The following is a 16,220-nucleotide window of genomic DNA, read 5'->3' as shown; positions in this document are numbered from 1 at the left end:
TAGGATAGAGGATATGTTAGAGGATAGGATAGGATAGGATAGAGAATAGGATAGGATACATGGTATTATAGGGTAGAGGATAGGATAGGGTAGAGGATAGAATACAGGATTGGATAGGATAGAGGATAGGAAACGATAGAGGATAGGATAGGATAGAGTATAGGATTGGATTGAGGATAGGATAGGATAGAGGATAGAATAGGATAGAGGATAGGATAGGATAGAGGATACCATATTATGGAGGATAGGATAGGATAGACGATAGGATAGGATAGAGGAAAGAATTGCGGATTGGATAGCATAGAGGATAGGATATGATAGAGGATAGGATAGGATTGAGGATAGGATAGGGTAGAGGATAGGATAGGATAGAGGATAGGATACAGGATAGGATAGGATAGGATAGAGGATATTATAGGATAGAGGATAGGATTGAATTGAGGATAGGATAGGATAGAGGATAGGATAGGATAGAGGATAGGATAGGATAGAGGATAGGATAGGATAGAGGATAGGATAGGATAGAGGATAGGATAGGATAGAGGATAGGATAGGATAGAGGATAGGATAGGATAGAGGATAGGATAGGATAGAGGATAGGATAGAGGATAGGATAGAGGATAGGATAGAGGATAGGATAGAGGATAGGATAGGATAGGATAGAGGATAGGATAGGATAGGATAGAGGATATTATAGGATAGAGGATAGGATTGAATTGAGGATAGGATTGGATAGAGGATAGGATAGGATAGAGAATTGGATAGGATAGTTGATAGGATATGATAGCGGATAGGATAGGGGATTGATAGGATAGAGATTAGGATGGGATAGAGGATAGGATAGGATAGAGGATAGGATAGGATAGAGGATAGGATAGGATAGAGAATAGGATAGGATAGAGGGTAGGTTAGGATAGAGGATAGGATAGAGGATAGGTTAGAGGATAGGATAGTTTAGGATAGAGAATAGGATAGGATACATGGTATTATAGGGTAGAGGATAGGATAGGGTAGAGGATAGAATACAGGATTGGATAGGATAGAGGATAGGAAACGATAGAGGATAGGATAGGATAGAGTATAGGATTGGATTGAGGATAGGATAGGATAGAGGAGAGAATAGGATAGAGAATAGGATAGGATTGAAGAGAGGATAGGATAGAGGATAGGATAGAGGATAGGATAGAGGATAGGATAGGATAGGATAGAGGATAGAAGAGACGATATTATAGAGGAAAGGATAGGATAGAGAATAGGATAGGATGGAGGATAGGATAGAGGATAGGATACTATAAGAGGATAGGATAGGATAGAGGATAGGATAGGATTGAGGATAGGATAGAGGATAGGATAGGATAGAGGATAGGATAGCATAGAGGATAGGATAGGATAGAGGATAGGACAGGATTGAGGATAGGATAGAGGATTGGATAGGATAGAAGATAGAACACGATAGAGGATAGGATATGATAGAGGATAGGATAGGATAGAGGATTGGATAGGGGATTGGATAGGAGAGAGGATTGGATAGGGGATTGGATAGGATAGAGCATTGGATAGGGGATTGGATAGGATAGAGGATAGGATAAGATAGGGCATACGATAGAGGATAGGATAGGATAGAGGATAGGATAGGATAGAGAATAGGATAGGATAGAGGATAGGATAGGATAGAGGATAGAATAGGATAGAGAATAGGATAGGATTGAAGAGAGGATAGGATAGAGGATAGGATAGAGGATAGGATAGGATAGGATAGAGGATAGAAGAGACGATATTATAGAGGAAAGGATAGGATAGAGAATAGGATAGGATGGAGGATAGGATAGAGGATAGGATACTATAAGAGGATAGGATAGGATAGAGGATAGGATAGGATTGAGGATAGGATAGAGGATAGGATAGGATAGAGGATAGGATAGCATAGAGGATAGGATAGGATAGAGGATAGGACATGATTGAGGATAGGATAGAGGATTGGATAGGATAGAAGATAGAACACGATAGAGGATAGGATATGATAGAGGATAGGATAGGATAGAGGATTGGATAGGGGATTGGATAGGATAGAGGATTGGATAGGGGATTGGATAGGATAGAGCATTGGATAGGGGATTGGATAGGATAGAGGATAGGATAAGATAGGGCATACGATAGAGGATAGGATAGGATAGAGGATAGGATAGGATAGAGAATAGGATAGGATAGAGGATAGGATAGGATAGAGGATAGGATACGATAGAGGATAGGATATGATAGAGGGTAGCATAGAATAGAGGACAGGATAGGATAGAGGATAAGATAGGATAGAGGATATAATAGGATAGAGGATAGGATAGCATAGAGGATAGGATAGGATAGAGGATAGGACAGGATTGAGGATAGGATAGGATAAAGGATAAGGTAGGATACAGGATAGAATACGATAGAGGATAGGATAGGATAGTGGATAAGATAGGATAGAGGAGAGGATAGGATAAAGGATAAGGTAGGATAGAGGATAGAATACGATAGAGGATAGGATAGGGTAGAGGAGAGGATAGGATAGAGGATAGGATAGGATAGATTATTGGGTATGATAGAGGATAGGATGGGATTGAGGATAGGATAGGATAGTGGATAGGATAGGATAGAGCATACGATAGAGGATAGGATAGGATAGAGGATAGGATAGGATAGATCATAGGATAGGATAGAGGATAGGATAGAGGATAGGATATGATAGAGGATAGGATAGAGGATTGGATAGGATAGAGGATTGGATAGGGGATTGGATAGGATAGAGGATAGGATAAGATAGGGCATACGATAGAGGATAGGATAGGATAGAGGATAGGATAGGATAGAGGATAGGATAGGATAGAGGATAGGATACGATAGAGGATAGGATAGGATAGAGGATAGGATTGGATTGAGGATAGACAGGATAGAGGATATAATAGGATAGAGGATAGGATAGCATAGAGGATAGGATAGGATAGAGGATAGGACAGGATTGAGGATAGGATAGGATAAAGGATAAGGTAGGATACAGGATAGAATACGATAGAGGATAGGATAGGATAGTGGATAAGATAGGATAGAGGAGAGGATAGGATAAAGGATAAGGTAGGATAGAGGATAGAATACGATAGAGGATAGGATAGGGTAGAGGAGAGGATAGGATAGAGGATAGGATAGGATAGATTATTGGGTATGATAGAGGATAGGATGGGATTGAGGATAGGATAGGATAGTGGATAGGATAGGACAGAGCATACGATAGAGGATAGGATAGGATAGAGGATAGGATAGGATAGATCATAGGATAGGATAGAGGATAGGATAGAGGATAGGATAGAGGATAGGATAGGACAGAGCATACGGTAGAGGATAGGATAGGATAGAGAATAGGATAGGACAGAGGATATGATAGGATAGAGGATAGGATATGATAGATGATAGGATAGGATAGAGGATAATATACGATAAAGGATAGGATAGGATAGAGTATAGGATTGGATTGAGGATAGATAGGATAGAGGGTAGAATAGGATAGAGGATAGGATAGCATAGAAGATAGGATACGATAGAGGATAGGATATGATAGAGGATAGGATAGGATATAAGATTGGATAGGATAGAGGATAGGATAGGATAGAGGATAGGATAGGATAGAGGATAGGATAGGATAGAGGATAGGATAGATGATAGGATAGCATAGAGGATAGGATAGGATAGAGGATAGGACTGGATTGAGGGTAGCATAGAAGATAGGATAGGATACAGGATATGATAGCATTGAGGATAGGATAGGATAGTGGATAGGATAAGATAGAGGATAGGATAGAATAGAGTACAGGATAGGATATAGGATAAGATAGGATAGAGGATAGGATATGGTAGAGGATAAGATAGGATAGTTGATAGGATAAGATAGAGGATAGGATAGAATAGAGGACAGGATAGGATAGAGGATAAGATAGGATAGAGGATAGGATAAGATAGAGGATAGGATAGGATAAAGGATAGAATAGGAAAGAGGATAGGATAGCATAGAGGATAGGATAGGATAGAGGATAGGATAGGATAGAGGATAGGATAGGATAGAGGATAGGATAGGATAGGATAGAGGATAGGATAGGATAGAGGATAGGATAGGATAGAGGATAGGATAGGATAGAGGATAGGATAGGATAGAGGATAGGATAGGATAGAGGATAGGATAGGATAGAGGATAGGATAGGATAGAGGATAGGATAGGATATGAGATTGAATAGGATAGAGGATAGGATAGGATAGAGGATAGGATAGGATAGAGGATAGGATAGGATAGAGGATAGGATAGGATAGAGGATAGGATAGAGGATTGGATAGGATAGAGGATAGGATACGATAGAGGATAGGATACAATAGAGTATAGGATTGGATTGAGGATAATATAGGATAGAGGATAGAATAGGATAGAGAATAGGATAGGATTGAGGAGAGGATAGGATAGAGGATAGGATAGGATAGAGGATAGGATAGGATAGAGGATAGGGTAGAGGATAGGATAGAGGATAGGATAGGATAGGATAGAGGATAGAAGAGACGATATTATAGAGGAAAGGACAGGATAGAGAATAGGATAGGATGGAGGATAGGATAGAGGATAGGATACGATAAGAGGATAAGATAGGATAGAGGATAGGATAGGATTGAGGATAGGATAGGATAGATGATAGGATAGGATAGAGGATAGGATAGGATAGGATAGAGGATAGGATATGATAGATGATAGGATAGGATAGAGGATAGGATAGAGGATAGGATAGGATAGGATAGAGGATAGAAGAGACGATATTATAGAGGAAAGGATAGGATAGAGAATAGGATAGGATGGAGGATAGGATAGAGAATAGGATACTATAAGAGGATAGGATAGGATAGAGGATAGGATAGGATTGAGGATAGGATAGAGGATAGGATAGGATAGAGGATAGGATAGCATAGAGGATAGGATAGGATAGAGGATAGGACAGGATTGAGGATAGGATAGAGGATTGGATAGGATAGAAGATAGAACACGATAGAGGATAGGATATGATAGAGGATAGGATAGGATAGAGGATTGGATAGGGGATTGGATAGGATAGAGGATTGGATAGGGGATTGGATAGGATAGAGCATTGGATAGGGGATTGGATAGGATAGAGGATAGGATAAGATAGGGCATACGATAGAGGATAGGATAGGATAGAGGATAGGATAGGATAGAGAATAGGATAGGATAGAGGATAGGATAGGATAGAGGATAGAATAGGATAGAGAATAGGATAGGATTGAAGAGAGGATAGGATAGAGGATAGGATAGAGGATAGGATAGGATAGGATAGAGGATAGAAGAGACGATATTATAGAGGAAAGGATAGGATAGAGAATAGGATAGGATGGAGGATAGGATAGAGGATAGGATACTATAAGAGGATAGGATAGGATAGAGGATAGGATAGGATTGAGGATAGGATAGAGGATAGGATAGGATAGAGGATAGGATAGCATAGAGGATAGGATAGGATAGAGGATAGGACAGGATTGAGGATAGGATAGAGGATTGGATAGGATAGAGGATTGGATAGGGGATTGGATAGGATAGAGCATTCGATAGGGGATTGGATAGGATAGAGGATAGGATAAGATAGGGCATACGATAGAGGATAGGATAGGATAGAGGATAGGATAGGATAGAGAATAGGATAGGATAGAGGATAGGATAGGATAGAGGATAGGATACGATAGAGGATAGGATACGATAGAGGGTAGCATAGAATAGAGGACAGGATAGGATAGAGGATAAGATAGGATAGAGGATAGGATAGGATAGAGTATAGGATAGGATAGAGGATAGGATATGATAGAGGATAGGATAGAGGATTGGATAGGATAGAGGATTGGATAGGGGATTGGATAGGATAGAGGATAGGATAAGATAGGGCATACGATAGAGGATAGGATAGGATAGAGGATAGGATAGGATAGAGGATAGGATAGGATAGAGGATAGGATACGATAGAGGATAGGATAGGATAGAGGATAGGATTTAATTGAGGATAGACAGGATAGAGGATATAATAGGATAGAGGATAAGATAGCATAGAGGATAGGATAGGATAGAGGATAGGACAGGATTGAGGATAGGATAGGATAAAGGATAAGGTAGGATACAGGATAGAATACGATAGAGGATAGGATAGGATAGTGGATAAGATAGGATAGAGGAGAGGATAGGATAGTGGATAGGATAGGATAGATTATAGGGTATGATAGAGGATAGGATAGGATAGAGGATAGAATAGGATAGAGGATAGGATAGGATAAAGGATAAGGTAGGATAGAGGATAGAATACGATAGAGGATAGGATAGGACAGAGGATAGGATAGGATAGTGGATAAGATAGGATAGAGGAGAGGATAGGATAGAGGATAGGATAGGATAGATTATTGGGTATGATAGAGGATAGGATAGGATAGAGAATAGGATAGGACAGAGGATATGATAGGATAGAGGATAGGATATGATAGATGATAGGATAGGATAGAGGATGGGATACGATAAAGGATAGGATAGGATAGAGTATAGGATTGGATTGAGGATAGATAGGATAGAGGGTAGAATAGGATAGAGGATAGGATAGCATAGAAGATAGGATACGATAGAGGATAGGATATGATAGAGGATAGGATAGGATATAAGATTGGATAGGATAGAGGGTAGGATAGGATAGAGGATAGGATAGGATAGAGGATAGGATAGGATAGAGGATAGGATAGATGATAGGATAGCATAGAGGATAGGATAGGATAGAGGATAGGACTGGATTGAGGGTAGCATAGAAGATAGGATAGGATAGAGGATAGGATAGCATTGAGGATAGGATAGGATAGTGGATAGGATAAGATAGAGGATAGGATAGAATAGAGTACAGGATAGGATATAGGATAAGATAGGATAGAGGATAGGATATGGTAGAGGATAAGATAGGATAGTTGATAGGATAAGATAGAGGATAGGATAGAATACAGGACAGGATAGGATAGAGGATAAGATAGGATAGAGGATAGGATAGGATAGAGGATAGGATAGGATAAAGGATAGAATAGGAAAGAGGATAGGATAGCATAGAGGATAGGATAGGATAGAGGATAGGATAGGATAGAGGATTGGATAGGATAGAGGATAGGATAGGATAGAGGATAGGATAGGATTGAGGATAGGATAGGATAGAGGATAGGATATGATAGATGATAGGATAGGATAGAGGATAGGATAGGATAGAGGATAGGATAGGATAGAGGATAGGATAGGATAGACGATACGATAGGATAGAGGATAGGATATGATAGATGATAGGATAGGATAGAGGATAGAGGATAGGATAGGATAGGATTGAGGATAGGATAGGATTGAGGATAGGATAGGAGAGAGGATAGGACAGGATAGAGGATACTATAGGATAGAGGATACGATAGGATTGAGGATAGGATAGGAATGAGGATAGGATAGGATTGAGGATAGGATAGGAATGAGGATAGGATAGGATTGAGGATAGGATAGGGGATTGGATAGGATGGAGGATCGGACAGGATGGAGGATAGGATAGGATAGAGGATAGGATAGGATAGACGATAGGATAGGATAGAGGATAGGATATGATAGATGATAGGATAGGATAGAGGATAGGATAGGATAGGATTGAGGATAGGATAGGATTGAGGATAGGATAGGAGAGAGGATAGGATAGGATAGAGGATAGGATAGAGGATAGGATAGGATAGGATAGAGGATAGAAGAGACGATATTATAGAGGAAAGGATAGGATAGAGAATAGGATAGGATGGATGATAGGATAGAGGATAGGATACTATAAGAGGATAGGATAGGATAGAGGATAGGATAGGAATGAAGATAGGATAGGATTGAGGATAGGATAGGGGATTGGATAGGATGGAGGATCGGACAGGATGGAGGATAGGATAGCATAGGATTGAGTATAAGATAGGATAGAGGATAGGATAGGATAGAGTATAGGACTGGATAGAGGATAGGATAGAGGATAAGATAGGATTGAGGATAGGATAGGATTCAGGAGAGGATAGGATAGAGGATAGGATAGGATAGAGGATAGGATAGGATAGAGGATAGGATAGGATAGAGGATAGGATAGGATAGAGGATAGGTTAGGATAGAGGATAGGATATGATAGATGATAGGATAGGATTGAGGATAGGATAGGAGAGAGGATAGGATAGGATACAGGATACGATATTATGGGGGATAGGATAGGATAGAGGATAGGATAGGATAGAGGATAGAATTGCGGATAGGATAGGATAGGGGATAGGATAGGATAGAGGATAGGATATGATAGAGGATAGGATAGGATAGAGGATAGGATACGATAGAAGATACGATATTATATAGGGGAGGATAGGATAGAGAATAGGATATGACAGAGGATAGGATAGGATTGAGGATAGGATAGGATAGAGGATAGGATAGAATTGAGGCTAGGATAGGATAGAGGATACGATAGGATAGAGGGTAGGATAGGATAGAGGGTAGGATAGGATAGAGGATACGATAGAGGATTGGATAGGATAGAGGATAGGATACGATAGTGAATAGGATAGGATAGGATAGAGAATAGGATTGGATAGATGATATTACAGGATAGAGGATAGGATAGGATAGAGGATACCATATTATGGAGGATAGGATAGGATAGACGATAGGATAGGATAGAGGAAAGAATTGCGGATTGGATAGCATAGAGGATAGGATATGATAGAGGATAGGATAGGATTGAGGATAGGATAGGATAGAGGATAGGATAGGATAGAGGATAGGATAGAGGATAGAATAGGATAGGATAGAGAATAGGATAGGATACATGGTATTATAGGGTAGAGGATAGGATAGGGTAGAGGATAGGATAGGGGATTGGATAGGATAGAGGATAGGATAGGATAGAGCATACGATAGTGGATAGGATAGGATAGAGGATAGGATAGGATAGAGTATATTATTGGATTGAGGATAGGATAGGATAGTGGATAGGATAAGATAGAGGATAGGATAGAATAGAGTACAGAATAGGATAGAGGATAGGATACAGGATTGGATAGGACAGAGGATAGGATAGGATAGAGCATACGATAGTGGATAGGATAGGATAGAGGATAGGATAGGATAGAGAATATTATAATATAGAAGATAGGATAGGATAGAGGATAGGATAGAGGATTGGATAGGATAGAGGATAGGATACGATAGAGGATAGGATAGGGTAGAGTATAGGATTGGATTGAGGATAGGATAGGATAGTGGATAGGATAAGATAGAGGGTAGGATAGAATAGAGGACATGATAGGATAGTGGATAGGACACGATAGAAGATACGATATTATAGAGGAAAGGATAGGATAGAGGATAGGATAGGATAGAGGATAGGATAGAGGATAGGATAGAGGATTGGATAGGATAGAGGATAGGATACGATAGAAGATAGGATACGATAGAGGATAGGATACGATAGAGGATAGGATACAATAGAGTATAGGATTGGATTGAGGATAGGATAGGATAGAGGATAGAATAGGATAGAGAATAGGATAGGATTGAAGAGAGGATAGGATAGAGGATAGGATAGAGGATAGGATAGGATAGGATAGAGGATAGAAGAGACGATATTATAGAGGAAAGGATAGGATAGAGAGTAGGATAGGATGGAGGATAGGATAGAGGATAGGATACTATAAGAGGATAGGATAGGATAGAGGATAGGATAGGATTGAGGATAGGATAGAGGATAGGATAGGATAGAGGATAGGATAGCATAGAGGATAGGATAGGATAGAGGATAGGACAGGATTGAGGATAGGATAGAGGATTGGATAGGATAGAAGATAGAACACGATAGAGGATAGGATATGATAGAGGATAGGATAGGATAGAGGATTGGATAGGGGATTGGATAGGATAGAGGATTGGATAGGGGATTGGATAGGATAGAGCATTGGATAGGGGATTGGATAGGATAGAGGATAGGATAAGATAGGGCATACGATAGAGGATAGGATAGGATAGAGGATAGGATAGGATAGAGGATAGGATAGGATAGAGGATAGGATACGATAGAGGATAGGATAGGATAGAGGATAGGATTGGATTGAGGATAGACAGGATAGAGGATATAATAGGATAGAGGATAGGATAGCATAGAGGATAGGATAGGATAGAGGATAGGACAGGATTGAGGATAGGATAGGATAAAGGATAAGGTAGGATACAGGATAGAATACGATAGAGGATAGGATAGGATAGTGGATAAGATAGGATAGAGGAGAGGATAGGATAGTGGATAGGATAGGATAGATTATAGGGTATGATAGAGGATAGGATAGGATAGAGGATAGAATAGAATAGAGGATAGGATAGGATAAAGGATAAGGTAGGATAGAGCATAGAATACGATAGAGGATAGGATAGGACAGAGGATAGGATAGGATAGTGGATAAGATAGGATAGAGGAGAGGATAGGATAGAGGATAGGATAGCATAGAAGATAGGATACGATAGAGGATAGGATATGATAGAGGATAGGATAGGATATAAGATTGGATAGGATAGAGGATAGGATAGGATAGAGGATAGGATAGGATAGAGGATAGGATAGGATAGAGGATAGGATAGATGATAGGATAGCATAGAGGATAGGATAGGTTAGAGGATAGGACTGGATTGAGGGTAGCATAGAAGATAGGATAGGATAGAGGATAGGATAGCATTGAGGATAGGATAAGATAGTGGATAGGATAAGATAGAGGATAGGATAGAATAGAGTACAGGATAGGATATAGGATAAGATAGGATAGAGGATAGGATATGGTAGAGGATAAGATAGGATAGTTGATAGGATAAGATAGAGGATAGGATAGAATAGAGGACAGGATAGGATAGAGGATAAGATAGGATAGAGGATAGGATAGGATAGAGGATAGGATAGGATAAAGGATAGAATAGGAAAGAGGATAGGATAGCATAGAGGATAGGATAGGATAGAGGATAGGATAGGATAGAGGATAGGATAGGATAGAGGATAGGATAGGATAGAGGATAGGATAGGATAGAGGATAGGATAGGATAGAGGATAGGATAGGATAGAGGATAGGATAGGATAGAGGATAGGATAGGATAGAGGATAGGATAGGATAGAGGATAAGATAGGATAGTGGATAGGATAGGATAGAGGACAGGATAGGATAGAGGAAAGGATAGGATTGAGGATAGCATAGAGGATTGGATAGGATAGAAGATAGGATACGATAGAGGATAGGATATGATAGAGGATAGGATAGTATAGAGGATAGGATAGGATAGTGGATAGGATAAGATAGAGGATAGGATAGAATAGAGGACAGGATAGGATAGAGGATAAGATAGGATAGTGGATAGGATAGGATAGAGGACAGGATAGGATAGAGGATAAGGTAGGATAGAGGATAGGATAGGATAGAGGATACGATAGGATAGAGGATAGCATATGGTAGGGAATAGAATAGGATTGAGGATAGGATAGGATAGTGGATAGGATAGGATAGAGCATACGATAGAGGATAGGATAGGATAGGATAGGATGGAGAATAAGATAGGATACATGGTATTATAGGATAGATGATAGGATAGGATAGAGGATAGGATAGGGGATTGGATAGGATAGAGGATAGGATTGGATTGAGGATAGGATAGGATAGAGGATAGAATAGGATAGAGGATAGGATAGCATAGAGGATACGATAGCATAGAGGATAGGATAGGATGGAGGATAGGATAGGATTGAGGATAGGATAGGATAGAGAATAGGATACGATAGAAGATACGATATTATAGAGGATAGGATAGGACAGAGGATAGGATAGGATAGTGGATAGGATACGATAGAGGATAGGATATGATAGAGGATAGGATAGGATAGAGGATAGGATAGGATAGTGGATAGGATAAGATAGAGGATAGGATAGAATAGAGGACAGGATAGGATAGAGGATAAGAAAGGATAGTGGATAGGATAGGATAGAGAACAGGATAGGATAGAGGATAAGGTAGGATAGAGGATAGGATAGGATAGAGGATACGATAGGTTAGAGGATAGCATATGGTAGGGGATAGAATAGGATTGAGGATAGGATGTGATAGTGGATAGAGGATAGGATAGGGGATTGGATAGGATAGAGGATAGGATTGGATTGAGTATAGGATAGGATAGAGGATAGAATAGGATAGAGGATAGGATAGCATAGAGGATAGGATAGCATAGAGGATAGAATACGATAGAGGATAGGATAGGATAGAGGAGAGGATAGGGTAGAGGAGAGGATAGGATAAGGTAGAGGATAAGATAGGATAGTGGATAGGATAAGATAGAGGATAGGATGGAATAGAGGACAGGATAGGATAGAGGATAGGATAGAGGATAGGATACGATAGAGGATAGGATAGGATAGAGTATAGGATTGGATTGAGGATAGGATAGGATAGAGGATAAAATAGGATAGATGATAGGATAGGATAGAGGAGAGGATAGGATAGAGGAGAAGATAGGATAAGATAGAAGATAAGATAGGTTAGTGGATAGGTTAAGATAGAGGATAGGATGGAATAGAGGACAGGATAGGATAGAGGGTAAGATAGGATAGAGGATAGGATAGGATTGAGGATAGGATAGGATTGAGGATAGGATAGAGGATAGGATAGGATGGAGCATACGATAGAGGATAGGATAGGATGGAGCATACGATAGAGGATAGGATAGGATAGAATATAGGATTGGATTGAGGATAGGATAGGATAGAGGAGAGGATAGGATTGAGGATAGGATAGGATAGTGGATAGAATAGGATAGAGCATACGATAGAGGATAGGATAGGATAGGATAGGATAGAGAATAGGATAGGATACATGGTATTATAGGGTAGAGGATAGGATAGGATAGAGGATTGAATAGTGGATTGGATAGGATAGAGGATAGGATAGGATAGAGCATACGATAGAGGATAGGATACGATAGAGCATACGATAGATACGTTAGGATAAATAATAGGATAGGATAGAGGATAGGATAGAGGATTGGATAGGATAGAGGAGAGGATACGATAGAGGATAGGATTGGATAGAGGATAGGATTGGATTGAGGATAGGATAAGATAGAGGATAGAATAGTATAGAGGATAGGATAGGATAGAGGAGAGGATAGGATAGAGGAGAGGATAGGATAGGATAGAGGATAAGATAGGATAGTGGATAGGATAGGATAGAGGACAGGATAGGATAGAGGATAAGGTAGGATAGAGGATAGGATAGGATAGAGGATACGATAGGATAGAGGATAGCATATGGTAGGGGATAGAATAGGATTGAGGATAGGATAGGATAGTGGATAGGATAGGATAGAGCATACGATAGAGGATATAATAGGATAGGAGAGGATGGAGAATAAGATAGGATACATGGTATTATAGGATAGAGGATAGGATAGGAAAGAGGATTGAATAGTGGATTGGATAGGATAGAGGATAGGATAGGATAGAGCATACGATAGAGGATAGGATACATGGTATTATAGGGTAGAGGATAGGATAGGATAGAGGATTGAATAGTGGATTGGATAGGATAGAGGATAGGATAGGATAGAGCATACGATAGAGGATAGGATACGATAGAGCATACGATAGAGGATAGGATAGGATAGAGGATACGTTAGGATAGAGAATAGGATAGGATAGAGGATAGGATAGGATAGAGGATAGGATAGTGGATTGGATAGGATAGAGGATAGGATACGATAGAGGATAGGATAGGATAGAGGATAGGATACGATAGATGATACGATATTATAGAGGAAAGGATAGGATAGAGAAGAGGATAGGATATAGGATAGGATAGGACAGAGGATAGGATACGATAGAGGATATTATAGGATAGAGGATAGGAGATAATAGAAGAGAGGATAGGATAGAGGATAGGATAGGATAGAAGAGGGGACAGGATAGAGGATAGGATAAAATAGAAGATAGGATAGAATAGGGGACAGGATAGGATAGAGGATAGGATACGATAGAAATTACGATATTATAGAGGAAAGGATAACATAGAGGATAGGATAGGATAGAGCATACGATAGAGGATAGGATAGGATAGGATAGGATAGAGAATAGGATAGGATACATGGTATTATAGGGTAGAGGATAGGATAGGATAGAGGATTGCATAGGGGATTGGATAGGATAGAGGATAGGATATGATAGAGCATACGATAGAGGATAGGATAGGATAGGATAGAGGATAGGATAGGGTAGAGAATAGGATACGATAGAGTATAGGATAGGATAGAGGATAGGATAGGGTGGAGGATAGGATAGGATTGAGGATAGGATAGAGGATTGGATAGGATAGAGGTTAGGATACGATAGAGTATAGGATAGGATAGAGGATTGGATAGGATAGATGATAGGATATGATAGAGGATAGGATATGATAGAGGATAGGATAGGGTAGAGAATAGGATAGGATAGAAGATACGATATTATAGAGGAAAGGATATGATAGTGGATAGGATGGGACAGAGGATAGGATAGGTAATTGAATAGGATAGAGGATAGAATAGGATAGAGGATAGGATAGCATAGAGGATAGGATAGGATAGAGGATAGGATAGGATTGAGGATAGGATAGAGGATTGGATAGGATAGAGAATAGGATAGGATAGAGGATAGAATAGAGGATAGGATACGATGAGAGGATAGGATAGGATAGAGGATAAGATAGGATGGAGGATAGGATAGGATAGAGGATAGGATAGGATAGAGGATAGGATATGATAGAGGATAGTATAGGATATGAGATTGGATAGGAAAAAGGATAGGAAAGGATAGAGGATAGGATAGGATAGAGGATAGGATAGGACAGAGGATAGGATAGGGGACTGGATAGGATAGAGGATAGAATACGATAGAGGATAGGATAGGATAGATAATAGGATAGGATAGAGGATAGGATATGATAGAGAATAGGATAGGGTAGAGAATAGGATAGGATAGAAGATACGATATTATAGAGGAAAGGATATGATAGTGGATAGGATGGGACAGAGGATAGGATAGGTAATTGAATAGGATAGAGGATAGAATAGGATAGAGGATAGGATAGCATAGAGGATAGGATAGGATAGAGGATAGGATAGGATTGAGGATAGGATAGAGGATTGGATAGGATAGAGAATAGGATAGGATAGAGGATAGAATAGAGGATAGGATACGATGAGAGGATAGGATAGGATAGAGGATAAGATAGGATGGAGGATAGGATAGGATAGAGGATAGGATAGGATAGAGGAGAGGATAGGATAGAGGAGAAGATAGGATAAGATAGAAGATAAGATAGGATAGAGGATAGGATATGATAGAGGATAGGATAGGATATGAGATTGGATAGGATAAAGGATAGGAAAGGATAGAGGATAGGATAGGATAGAGGATAGGATAGGATGGAGCATACGATAGAGGATAGGATAGGATAGAATATAGGATCGGATTGAGGATAGGATAGGATAGAGGATAGGATAGGATTGAGGATAGGATAGGATAGTGGATAGAATAGGATAGAGCATACGATAGGCGATAGGATAGGATAGGATGGGATAGAGAATAGGATAGGATACATGGTATTATAGGGTAGAGGATAGGATAGGATATAGGATTGAATAGTGGATTGGATAGGATAGAGGATAGGATAGGATAGAGCATACGATAGAGGATAGGATACGATAGAGCATACGATAGAGGATAGGATAGGATAGAGGATACGTTAGGATAGAGAATAGGATAGGATAGAGGATAGGATAGGATAGAGGATAGGATAGAGGATTGGATAGGATAGAGGATAGGATACGATAGAGGATAGGATAGGATAGAGGATAGGATTGGATTGAGGATAGGATAAGATAGAGGATAGAATAGTATAGAGGATAGGATAGCATAGAGGATTGGATAGGATATAGGATAGGATAGGATTGAGGATAGGGTAGAGGATTGGATAGGATAGAATATAGGATACGATAGAGGATAGGATAGGATAGAGGATAGGATTGGATAGAGGATAGGATACGATAGAAGATACGACATTATAGAGGAAAGGATAGGAT

The sequence above is a fragment of the Halictus rubicundus genome, unplaced genomic scaffold, assembly GCF_050948215.1.
Source record: "Halictus rubicundus isolate RS-2024b unplaced genomic scaffold, iyHalRubi1_principal scaffold0115, whole genome shotgun sequence".
Lineage (NCBI taxonomy): Eukaryota > Metazoa > Arthropoda > Insecta > Hymenoptera > Halictidae > Halictus > Halictus rubicundus.
Note: the sequence above shows the minus strand (reverse complement) of the source record.